Genomic DNA, 11,142 nt, shown 5'->3' with positions numbered 1-11,142 from the left:
TTAAATCATTTATAACACAAACCCTAGGACAGTGGCACAGCTTAGTGGTAGAGGGTTTATTTCCTTCCCAGCACCACACATAAAAAATAATTAGACCCTGGTGTGTTAAGTAATTGCTGCCATTTATCTTGAGGAAGCCACACAATCTCACTCAGCCTCTCTTTCTCAAGGCCGTGAAACAGGGTCAATCGTAGCACTTACTGCATAGCATAAGGTGAAAGCACGAGTATGAAATGCTTAGCACGATGCCTGACACATAATAAAAGCTTGTGCAACAATACTGCCATTATCGTTATCATAATCATCAGCAAGGCAATAGGAACATCTCCTCCCCTCAGTCTCCTGCCACCTTCTAGGATCTCGTCCTCCAGATGGAGGCCACTCCAGCAGTCACCAGCACTGCCACCACCAGCTCTGTGACTTGGGAAAAGCGCGTCACCTGTCTGTGCTCTGGTTTCTTCCTCTGTGAGGCAGACATATTCGAATTTTCCAGGCCAGGGCTTTAGCTCAGTGGTGCCACCACCTGCCTGTTTGATCCCTGGTACCAAAAAAAAAAAAAAAACAAACAAAAAAAGAATTTCCCACAGCTCCCAAGGTCATTGACAATCCAGATTGGGGCATTCAAAGCTTCCCCAAGACCCACTTGTAAAACAGCTTCTGCCAGGCATGGGATGCCCCAGGGAAGGGGCGCTAGGAGGGCTCACAGTCTGGCAGAGGAAGAGGCAGACGCGCCAAGAGTTGTTTACAACAAGTCCAGTGGGGGAGACCGTGCTGAGCGGCTTGGGGAGGGAATCAAGGCAGACTCCCTGGTGGTGGTGACTAGCAGTGGGCCAGTCAGAGGAGAAAGGAGTCAGGAAGGGGCAGGGGAATCAGCAAGAGCAAAGGCCAGAGGTATGGATTTGGCACTTATCCCAGAATGGGCATCTGGGAGGCTGACGCTGAGGAAAGACTTTGTTCATGGACTCCAGGGGACTGCCTGGTTTCAGACCCCATTTCTACTACTCATCAGCTGTGTAGCCTGAGGCAAGGTACTTAATCTCTCTGTGTCAAATGAGGTGAACAGCACTTACTTTGCTTACTGTACAATAGTGTTGTGACCATCAAAGCACGTTAAAACACAGAAGTACTTAGGACTGCCTTCCGTAGGTGCACAGTGACTGTAAGGAGAAAAGGCTGACTAAATATTTGAACAAATGACCACACAGGCCATCAAGCCCTCGACAGTCCTGTGCCCTCCTTACAGATCCCTGGTCACAGGGCTGGTTTCAGCCTCCCCTCCTCTGCCCACCCAGCTAAACTCAGGCAGATCACCTGGAGGCACCATCCCACACGGTACCCGACCACCACCCTGGCCATCTAACACCCACCCATGGTGCCTCCTCCACCTTCCACTTCTGCAGGGCATGGGCATAGGAACCAGGCTTGGGAGATGCTGGCCCAGGCCTCAGAGAGGAGGAGGCCCCCACTGTCACCTTCCAGAGCTGAGCCCAGCGCAGGGATTGCCCACCAGTCACTCAGGTCCAACTCTTCCTGTTTTAGGGATGAGGAGACGGAGGCTCCAGGATTGGAGGCACTACCGTGGGGGAGGCAGGAGTCCTGCCCAAGGCGATGGGACTCTAGAGCTGGGCTCCTCCACCACCCCGTCACTCACCCAGTCCTACCTCTCTCCTGCTGCCTGGCACACACACAAAAGTCCGCTCTGAGAACAAAGACTCACGAGGAGGGGTAGGGGAAGGGACAACAAAAACAGGCATCAGTGATGACACCGTCCAGATCACTCACACTCTACAATGGGGAAACTGAAGCCCAGAGAGGCCTGTTGGGCCACTTCAGGTCACACAGCCCAACGAGGCAAGGCTGGAATGGAAGCTGTCCTGACCGCACAGTCTGCCTGATGCCCCCGGTGCCCATTGGAAGGCAAAGGTAGGGCCTGATCCAACCTGCCTGCTTGCAAGCAGGGCTCCAGACAAGAATGGTCCAGAAGGAGCAGTGTGCAGGCAGCTTTGCTGGAGGGAGCCCGGAGGGAGCCATAAATCAGGCACGGGCTACTGGTCCCCATCCTCTGCACCCCACAGCGTGAGATGCCGCACAGGCCGTGGTGGCCCTGGCTGGGTCCCCCGCCAGCTGCAGCTCTGCAGAGCGAGGGACGTGGAGGAGATGCTGAGTTGGGCTTTGCCGGCTTCAGCCGCAGTGAGAGCTGAAGCCTGGAAATGGCTGGCGGGGTTGGTCTGGTGACCTTCCTCTGCAGCTGAGTGAAGGAAAAGCAGAGGAAAGAAACCTTCAGCCCTGCCTAGTCCCATGGGCCATGCCTTCTGCAGCTGGGTCTGGAGAAAGGGCACGGAGCAGGGGGTGCAACTTCACTGAGCTGCTTCTAGCCCTTGGGGCAGGTCTAAGGAGGGCAGGTGGGAGGGGATAAAAAACCAAACAAACAAAAAAAGAATTTCCCACAGCTCCCAAGGTCATTGACAATCCAGATTGGGGCATTCAAAGCTTCCCCAAGACCCACTTGTAAAACAGCTTCTGCCAGGCATGGGATGCCCCAGGGAAGGGGCGCTAGGAGGGCTCACAGTCTGGCAGAGGAAGAGGCAGACGCGCCAAGAGTTGTTTACAACAAGTCCAGTGGGGGAGACCGTGCTGAGCGGCTTGGGGAGGGAATCAAGGCAGACTCCCTGGTGGTGGTGACTAGCAGTGGGCCAGTCAGAGGAGAAAGGAGTCAGGAAGGGGCAGGGGAATCAGCAAGAGCAAAGGCCAGAGGTATGGATTTGGCACTTATCCCAGAATGGGCAGCTGGGAGGCTGACGCTGAGGAAAGACTTTGTTCATGGACTCCAGGGGACTGCCTGGTTTCAGACCCCATTTCTACTACTCATCAGCTGTGTAGCCTGAGGCAAGGTACTTAATCTCTCTGTGTCAAATGAGGTGAACAGCACTTACTTTGCTTACTGTACAATAGTGTTGTGACCATCAAAGCATGTTAAAACACAGAAGTACTTAGGACTGCCTTCCGTAGGTGCACAGTGACCGTAAGGAGAAAAGGCTGACTAAATATTTGAACAAATGACCACACAGGCCATCAAGCCCTCGACAGTCCTGTGCCCTCCTTACAGATCCCTGGTCACAGGGCTGGTTTCAGCCTCCCCTCCTCTGCCCACCCAGCTAAACTCAGGCAGATCACCTGGAGGCACCATCCCACACGGTACCCGACCACCACCCTGGCCATCTAACACCCACCCATGGTGCCTCCTCCACCTTCCACTTCTGCAGGGCATGGGCATAGGAACCAGGCTTGGGAGATGCTGGCCCAGGCCTCAGAGAGGAGGAGGCCCCCACTGTCACCTTCCAGAGCTGAGCCCAGCGCAGGGATTGCCCACCAGTCACTCAGGTCCAACTCTTCCTGTTTTAGGGATGAGGAGACGGAGGCTCCAGGATTGGAGGCACTACCGTGGGGGAGGCAGGAGTCCTGCCCAAGGCGATGGGACTCTAGAGCTGGGCTCCTCCACCACCCCGTCACTCACCCAGTCCTACCTCTCTCCTGCTGCCTGGCACACACACAAAAGTCCGCTCTGAGAACAAAGACTCACGAGGAGGGGTAGGGGAAGGGACAACAAAAACAGGCATCAGTGATGACACCGTCCAGATCACTCACACTCTACAATGGGGAAACTGAAGCCCAGAGAGGCCTGTTGGGCCACTTCAGGTCACACAGCCCAACGAGGCAAGGCTGGAATGGAAGCTGTCCTGACCGCACAGTCTGCCTGATGCCCCCGGTGCCCATTGGAAGGCAAAGGTAGGGCCTGATCCAACCTGCCTGCTTGCAAGCAGGGCTCCAGACAAGAATGGTCCAGAAGGAGCAGTGTGCAGGCAGCTTTGCTGGAGGGAGCCCGGAGGGAGCCATAAATCAGGCACGGGCTACTGGTCCCCATCCTCTGCACCCCACAGCGTGAGATGCCGCACAGGCCGTGGTGGCCCTGGCTGGGTCCCCCGCCAGCTGCAGCTCTGCAGAGCGAGGGACGTGGAGGAGATGCTGAGTTGGGCTTTGCCGGCTTCAGCCGCAGTGAGAGCTGAAGCCTGGAAATGGCTGGCGGGGTTGGTCTGGTGACCTTCCTCTGCAGCTGAGTGAAGGAAAAGCAGAGGAAAGAAACCTTCAGCCCTGCCTAGTCCCATGGGCCATGCCTTCTGCAGCTGGGTCTGGAGAAAGGGCACGGAGCAGGGGGTGCAACTTCACTGAGCTGCTTCTAGCCCTTGGGGCAGGTCTAAGGAGGGCAGGTGGGAGGGGATGTCCAGGCCCTGCCACAGGGAAGTTGAGAGCCTGGGGCAGGAGCGGGGTGAGGTGGCCCCTATGTAATTTGTGATAAGGTCATTAAGTCGAGGTGATATAAAGGGCCCTGAGAGATGATCATATTAATGACAACAGTTGAGAACGGTTCTCATGTACAAAGCGTAGGCACTGTCTCCGGCCACTGTGAGCCTCAGCACAGCCCTACGGGGAGGCCGTTTAGTCTCCATTTCACAGATGAGGTAACTGAGGCCCAGGTGAGGCCTTGACAGCCTGTATACTTGGGCCAGGGTAAGGGGTCTCCATCCCTTCTCCCGGGCTCTGAGCTGAAGGGAAGTGGGGATACTGCTGTGGGCCCTGCTCTATTCCCTGTGAAGTCCCTTGAATGAAATCTGCACTCAGGACACAAGCATCAGCCCCTCAGGGGCAGACGGGAGGAACATCCCAACCCTTCCCTCTTCCCTATTTCCAACCCTGTATCTCTATCTGGCAAAGCCCAGGGTCTGACCGAGTTTCAGTGTCCCAAGAGGTAGCCTTGTAATTGCAGCTACTTGGGAGGCTGACGTGGGAGGAGCTGAAGTCTGAGGCAAGCATGGGCAATTTAGTAAGACCCTGTCTCAAAGGAAACAAGAAAAGGCTGGGGATGTAGCTCAGTGGCAGAGCATTTCCCCAGCATGCACAAGGCCCTGTTTCATACCCAGAAAGAGGGGGAGGGAGAAGTGGTGATGGTGGTGAAAGCTTGGAAAATCATTCCCATTTCACAGGCAAGAAAACTGAGCCTTAGGCAGATTTATATACTTGGCTGGTAGACCCCAGCCAGCCCAGGCTCTTTCCTCTCCTCCCGGACTCTATCAGTCCTTTTGCGGGGAGGGTGGGACTGGCTGCCGAGACTAAACCACACAGCAGTAGCTAACACTCAGGGTGCAGTTATGATGTGCCAGGCATGTAGCATCTCAACCAATCCAATAACTTTTTAGTTTTTGGGGGCAACAGCTTTATTGAGATATTTCACATATCATACAATTTAACCATTTAAAATGTGCAATTTCATGGTTTTTTGCATGTTCACAGAATTATGCAATCATCACTACAATGAATTTTAGAACATTTTCATCACCCTCAAAAGAAACCTCATACCACCCCCTTCTGGAAATCAAACTAAGGATCTTGTGCTTGGGAGGCAGGTGCAGCACTGCTGAGCTAAATCCCCAGCCCAAAGCCTCATGCTCTTTTTCTATCAACCTCCATTCCCCTCATCCCCTAAGCTCTAGATAACCATGCCACTACTTCCTGTTTCTCTAGATTTGCTTATTCTGATTATTTCATAATATACAGGATCCATAACCAATAGCTTTTTTATTTTTTATTTTTTTGCAGTACAGGGATCCAACTCAGGACCTTGCGCTTGCAAGGCAGGGCAGTGCCACCAAGCTAAATTAAATCCCTGGCCCAACCACTAATGAGATAGCAGTAATAAGGTTTTGACAGGGAAAACCCTTCCTTACCTGGGGACTTTGTGAATCAACAATGAGATTCAAATCAAGGCCTGTCCTTCATCATTAACTCCACCAGTTACTACATTTTAGAGCAAGACGCCCCTGGCCCGCTCCCCATTTCCTCTCACCTGAGCTTGGGGCCCAGCCCTGAGTTTTCCCATCATACCTAGAGGTTGTCAGGAGAACTCCAGGCCCAGGGAGCCCGCTCAGTTCTCTCATGACCCCTGCTCCATGAACTCCCAGGCGCAGCCATGCCAACGCCTTTGGAAAGCCCTCCCTGGTCACTCGCCTTTCTTGGTACTCACTGCCCCTAGATAGGAAGATTGGGCAGGCGCACATGTGTGCACATGTGTGTACACACACACACACACACACTCGCCATGCTGGTAGGAAAACAAGGCCCCGGGGAAGTGTCTGGGGTAACCCAGTGAAGCCAGGCAGAGTGGGGTCCAAGGCCAGATCCCCAACTCCCACACCAGGTGCTCGCCCATTGGCCCATTTCAAATGGGAGCCTCTCTGGCTCCAAAGAAGAGGAAAGAGCCCTGTGCATGAGTTTGGGAGCCTAGATTGAGTCCTGGCTCCAGAGCAGGCCAAAACACAACCAGGCTTCAAAAGGCCCTCATCTCCTCCATGCCTGCCCCATCCTGGGAAATGGTATCATCAAGGGAAGGAAACAGGCTCAACAGGGCTGATGGCCTGCCCAAGGCCACAGGCATGGAGCCAAGACCCATCTGCTGACTTATGTGTCCTCCCTCATATAATGGGCCAGGAGCCCCAGTCTGAGGCTCCCACAAATCCCTGGACTTGTCCTTTTATCAGCTCTTATAAAGTAGGCCTCCTACTTCTTGGGGTCCCCATTTTCATGGCTGTATTCCCAGGGCAAGGTTGGGTCTGAAACAGGTCTCAGGAAATGTCTGAACAGATGACAGAAGGGAAAGAAGGGCGAAACAGTCTGGGGCCAGTTCTTTGGACTCCTCAATCAGAATTTTTTTTGACAATTTGAGATCTTATGTTTTTAGAGAATCACCCACACAACTGTACAAAGTTTTAGGGGCTTCTGATCCCTTGCAACTCACCTACAGGCCCCCAGATGTCAGGTCTTTGTATGCTGGTCACTGGTCAAGAGCCCTGTATCCTGCCACAGGCCTTGTTCTGGGGACACAGCTGATGAGAATGCACTTCATGACGCCTGCAGCACAGGCTAACAGATAACGTACTCTTGTCTGGTACTCTGGTGATCTCACTGCAAACTCCGGGAGGCCACAATGAGATGCAGCCCCCTTCACCATGCCAGTGCTTCCTCTATTCCCTTCCCAGAGCTTCTGCCAGCTGGGGATGTGCTAGAAAGCCCGTTAGTGCTGTCTCCCACCAGGCGGGGAGCAGCAGCAGCAGCCAGAGGTAGGGGCTGCCTGAGACCCAAATCTGGATTGTCCGCGGACTCCGCAGGACCCTGCCTTTCCTTCCTCTGTTCAATAAAAGAAAACAATGTTTAGAGGATAGTTTGCTGAATCTGAGGTTGTCTCTTCATCTGCAGTCATAAAATATTCAAGAGAACTGGGTGTGATGGTGCATTCCTGTAAACCTAACCCTCTGAAAGGTTGAGACAGGAGGATCACAAGTTTGAGCCCAGGGAAGATGGCAAGTGGTGAGATCTGGTGTCCAGATGTTGGAATACAGCAACATGAAGAAGACAGGAAGGAGGGAAGTGGGTCTCTGGGACCTAGCAGGGATCTGAAGCAAGAATTGAAGCCCAGGAGAGTGAAGAGGCAGCAAGTGGTGCTTTCTCCCCGAGCCCAGACTCACTGCGTGGGAACACAGATTTGAGCCTGCAGACACACTGTGAGTACTGGCGATCCCGGAAACACATCAGTGGATGCAGCAAACTGCAGTGGCTGGTTGTATTTCATACAAGCTTGAGCCCAGCCTGGCAACTTAGGGACTTGGCAAAATCCTGTCTCAGAAATTTTAAAGAAGGGCTTTAAAAAATATAGTCCAGTACACAGGTCCTGAGTTTGATCTTCCATAACACATACACACACACAAGGGACATTAGCAATTGAAATTGTCTAGTTTCTACACTATTTGTGGGGAAACTTAGGCCCAGAGATAAAGGAAATTTGGCCAAAGCATGTCTAAGTCACAGATAATTAGGATCACACGCAGTCCTCAAACCCAGGTCTCCTAATGTATGTCAGACAATGCCAGCCGTGGAAGGAATGCCCAGGCCCTTTCAGTCAAGCCTCGTTTCCCAGGAGAAACTAAGGCTCAGAGAACCATGCACCATTGCCAAACCCAAATGTATCAGAGCGTCTTGAGGTCTGAGATGATCTCTCTTACCTCATCTTTTGCAAATGATAGAAATAATAAAATGGAAGCAAGGTATACAGTATAGGATGTCTGTCAGGAGTATCAATGATCCACAGAATTCCCCCAGCACTTACTGGGAGCATAATCCACGGTCAAGCCTCTATCATTTCTTAAGGCTCAGAGAACCATGCACCATTGCCAAACCCAAATGTATCAGAGCGTCTTGAGGTCTGAGATGATCTCTCTTACCTCATCTTTTGCAAATGATAGAAATAATAAAATGGAAGCAAGGTATACAGTATAGGATGTCTGTCAGGAGTATCAATGATCCACAGAATTCCCCCAGCACTCAGTGGGAGCATAATCCACGGTCAAGCCTCTGTCATTTCCTCTCTGCATCACATTCCAGGTCGTGTTTCTCAGAACAGTAAGACTGGGGACCACGCTTCAGCCACATGTTGGCAGGTGACTAGACTGATTGCTATTCACTGACTCTGGGCCTCAAATGCCATCAGTAAATCGGGGATGACATTACTGGTACCTACCAGACAGGGGCGTGGTGAGGTCAGAATAACACATGTGATGGGCTTCACCTCCTTGAACTGCAGCTGAGAACACTGAACCACACCAATGCCCTGTCCTGGGGTCACAACTGATATGAATGCATTTCATAAAGCCTGAAGCCCATAGTAAGTGCTCAAAAAACGAGCCACTCCCATTACCTGTTCCCTCCTCAGGATGCCCCATCTATCACCATACCCAATTACAGGTCACCTGGTCCACCAGGAAGTGGCTGGTCCTCACTTAAAGCATTTCCCAGCAAGGGAAGGCACTCCCAGTGTTCTAGGCAAGGACACCAGCCTGCCTAACCAGCTCTTGATTCACTGGTGCCTGCTTGAAGTTGCAGATTCTGAAAATGCTGGGGAAAATCTGGATTTTTGCAGGTGTGGAAGTGACCTGGCAGAGTCCCATAGCTCTCCTGCAGAACCGAGGACTAGGGAGGGGGTTGCTGCCCGTGGACAAATACAGGCCCAGGATTTATGCACAGGTGTCCACACTTATGGCACAATCTCCCAGGAAGGTCCCCTCCCACGCAGCCATCACCTTCCCCAGCCTGCACTAGAGGCACAGGTGACAGGCTTCGTGGATCTACAGCCTTCGGAGAGGAGTCTCGGAATCTTCAGAACCCTGAGGGAGTGCTTGCCTCTCCAGACTGATGGGGCAGGGCTAGCTGTGACGTGGCTGTGTCCAGTAACACAGGCAGGGAGCGCTGTTGCCATTGTGATTCTGGTGTTCCAAGGCAAAAGAAATGGGTTTTGTAGTTCTGGAGTCTGGGTTTTGTCCAGAAAGTAGGTTTGAGGACAAATCTTGTTTTTGTTTTGCTTTGTTTTTTTGGGGGGGAGGTTTGAAACAGGGTCTCACTATGCACTTGAGACTGACCTGGAACTCACACTGTAGCCCAGGCTGGTCTTGAACTCACAGCGATCCTCCTGCCTCAGCCTCCTGAATGCTGGGATTACAGGTGTGCGCCACCACGCCCGGCGAGGACAAATCTTGTAAGGCTCCAGTGGGACCTGGAAATTTGTGAACAGAATCAGAAGTCACAATGATAATTAAATTATCTAACATCTCTAAATGGAGATAACCTAACTTGCCTTCCCTGTGGATATACCAACATGTAGAAGAAATATACACAGGGTTGGCTACCTTGGAAGCACCAGCAGACAGTGAGTATGGGCAAAGCAACCTGCCAACCCAGGAAACAATGCTCTAAGTCTTGGCTCCTGTCTGTAGGAGCTGCAACTGCAGAATCAGAAACAAGTAGCTGTGAGCTTCAGCAAAAGCACTGAGTCAGAGCTACTGCTGACCTGTCAGGCCTGTTTCCACATCTGTTTGTTTGTTTGTTTGTTTGTTTGTTTTTTTTTGTCTCTCAGGCCCTCTGAGCTTGGTTTTAAGTCTGCAACCCAAGATGGCTTATAAGTAGATGGAGTACAGTTTATGAGAAGTTGCTGATGATTGGCATTTAGTCATTCAATAAAGTTTGCTAATATTCTGCAATAGACCCTAGGTCAGTGAATGTCCAAACTGCAACCCAAAACCCGCTTATCGAAAAGTGCCAACACAATTAAACCTGAATACTGAGGTTTTAATTTTTAAAAATCTCAGACGTTAACATGTTTTGTCTTAAGAGAAAAACATAGGTTCACCACCACTGCCCTAGGGACACCACGCTAAGAGGGCTCTTGCCTTGTGGGGCCCCCAATCCAGTTAGGTGAACAAATGGCCTTTTAGAATACACTGTCAGGTGTAGCTCAGCGGTAGAGCCCTTGCCTAGCATGTGGGAAACCCTAGGTTCAATACCCGCCCTAGGTATGGGGGGTGGGGTTTATAGAAGGTAAAAGGGATCTGGGCAGCAAGGCAGAAGTACCAGGGAGGAGAGGGCATGGGGCAGGAGGAAGGCAGGCTCAGACTGCAGAGACCACAGCAGTCCAGGGAGAGCACTTCAGGAGGGGGCGGGCTAGCATTCCAGAGCCAGACCCAACTTGTGAATCCTGGTTCTGTGTTTGGCACGCAATAGTTTTGGGAGCTGATGTTTGAATCCAGGAGCTCCTGCACGGTAAGCAAGTGGTCTACTACCAAGCTACACCCTAAGTCTTGTGCCCAGCTACTGATTCAGTCATTTCAGGCCCCAGGTTGCTCTTTAAGCTTCAGGGCGTTTTAGGGCCTAGATGAGATAATGTGTGCACAGCAGGGTCTGGAAGGTTAGCTGGAGCCAGGCAGAACCAGACCCAGAGGCAGTTCTATAGCTTCCTGATCACTGGCGAAGAAGGCATGTCCCAAGGCCCCTACCACAGAGGCTGACTCAGATGGCCAGGTGGGCCTGGAAATCTGCATTGGTGAACAGCACTGGAACTAATGCTATTCTTTAAAATTAGGGCTGGGGGTTGAGGGAGGCGGCAGCAGCGTGGCGGCCGGCACAACCCTCCTCTTCCCTGTTGCCGCTACAGCCACCACCGGAGTTGCTGGGGGGGCCCGGCCCGCCCCCCGGCCTCCCACCGCAAGT

The sequence above is a fragment of the Fukomys damarensis genome, unplaced genomic scaffold, assembly GCF_012274545.1.
Source record: "Fukomys damarensis isolate Sample0158 unplaced genomic scaffold, DMR_v1.0_HiC HiC_scaffold_5, whole genome shotgun sequence".
Classification (NCBI taxonomy): domain Eukaryota; kingdom Metazoa; phylum Chordata; class Mammalia; order Rodentia; family Bathyergidae; genus Fukomys; species Fukomys damarensis.
This window is presented reverse-complemented; position numbering follows the sequence as displayed.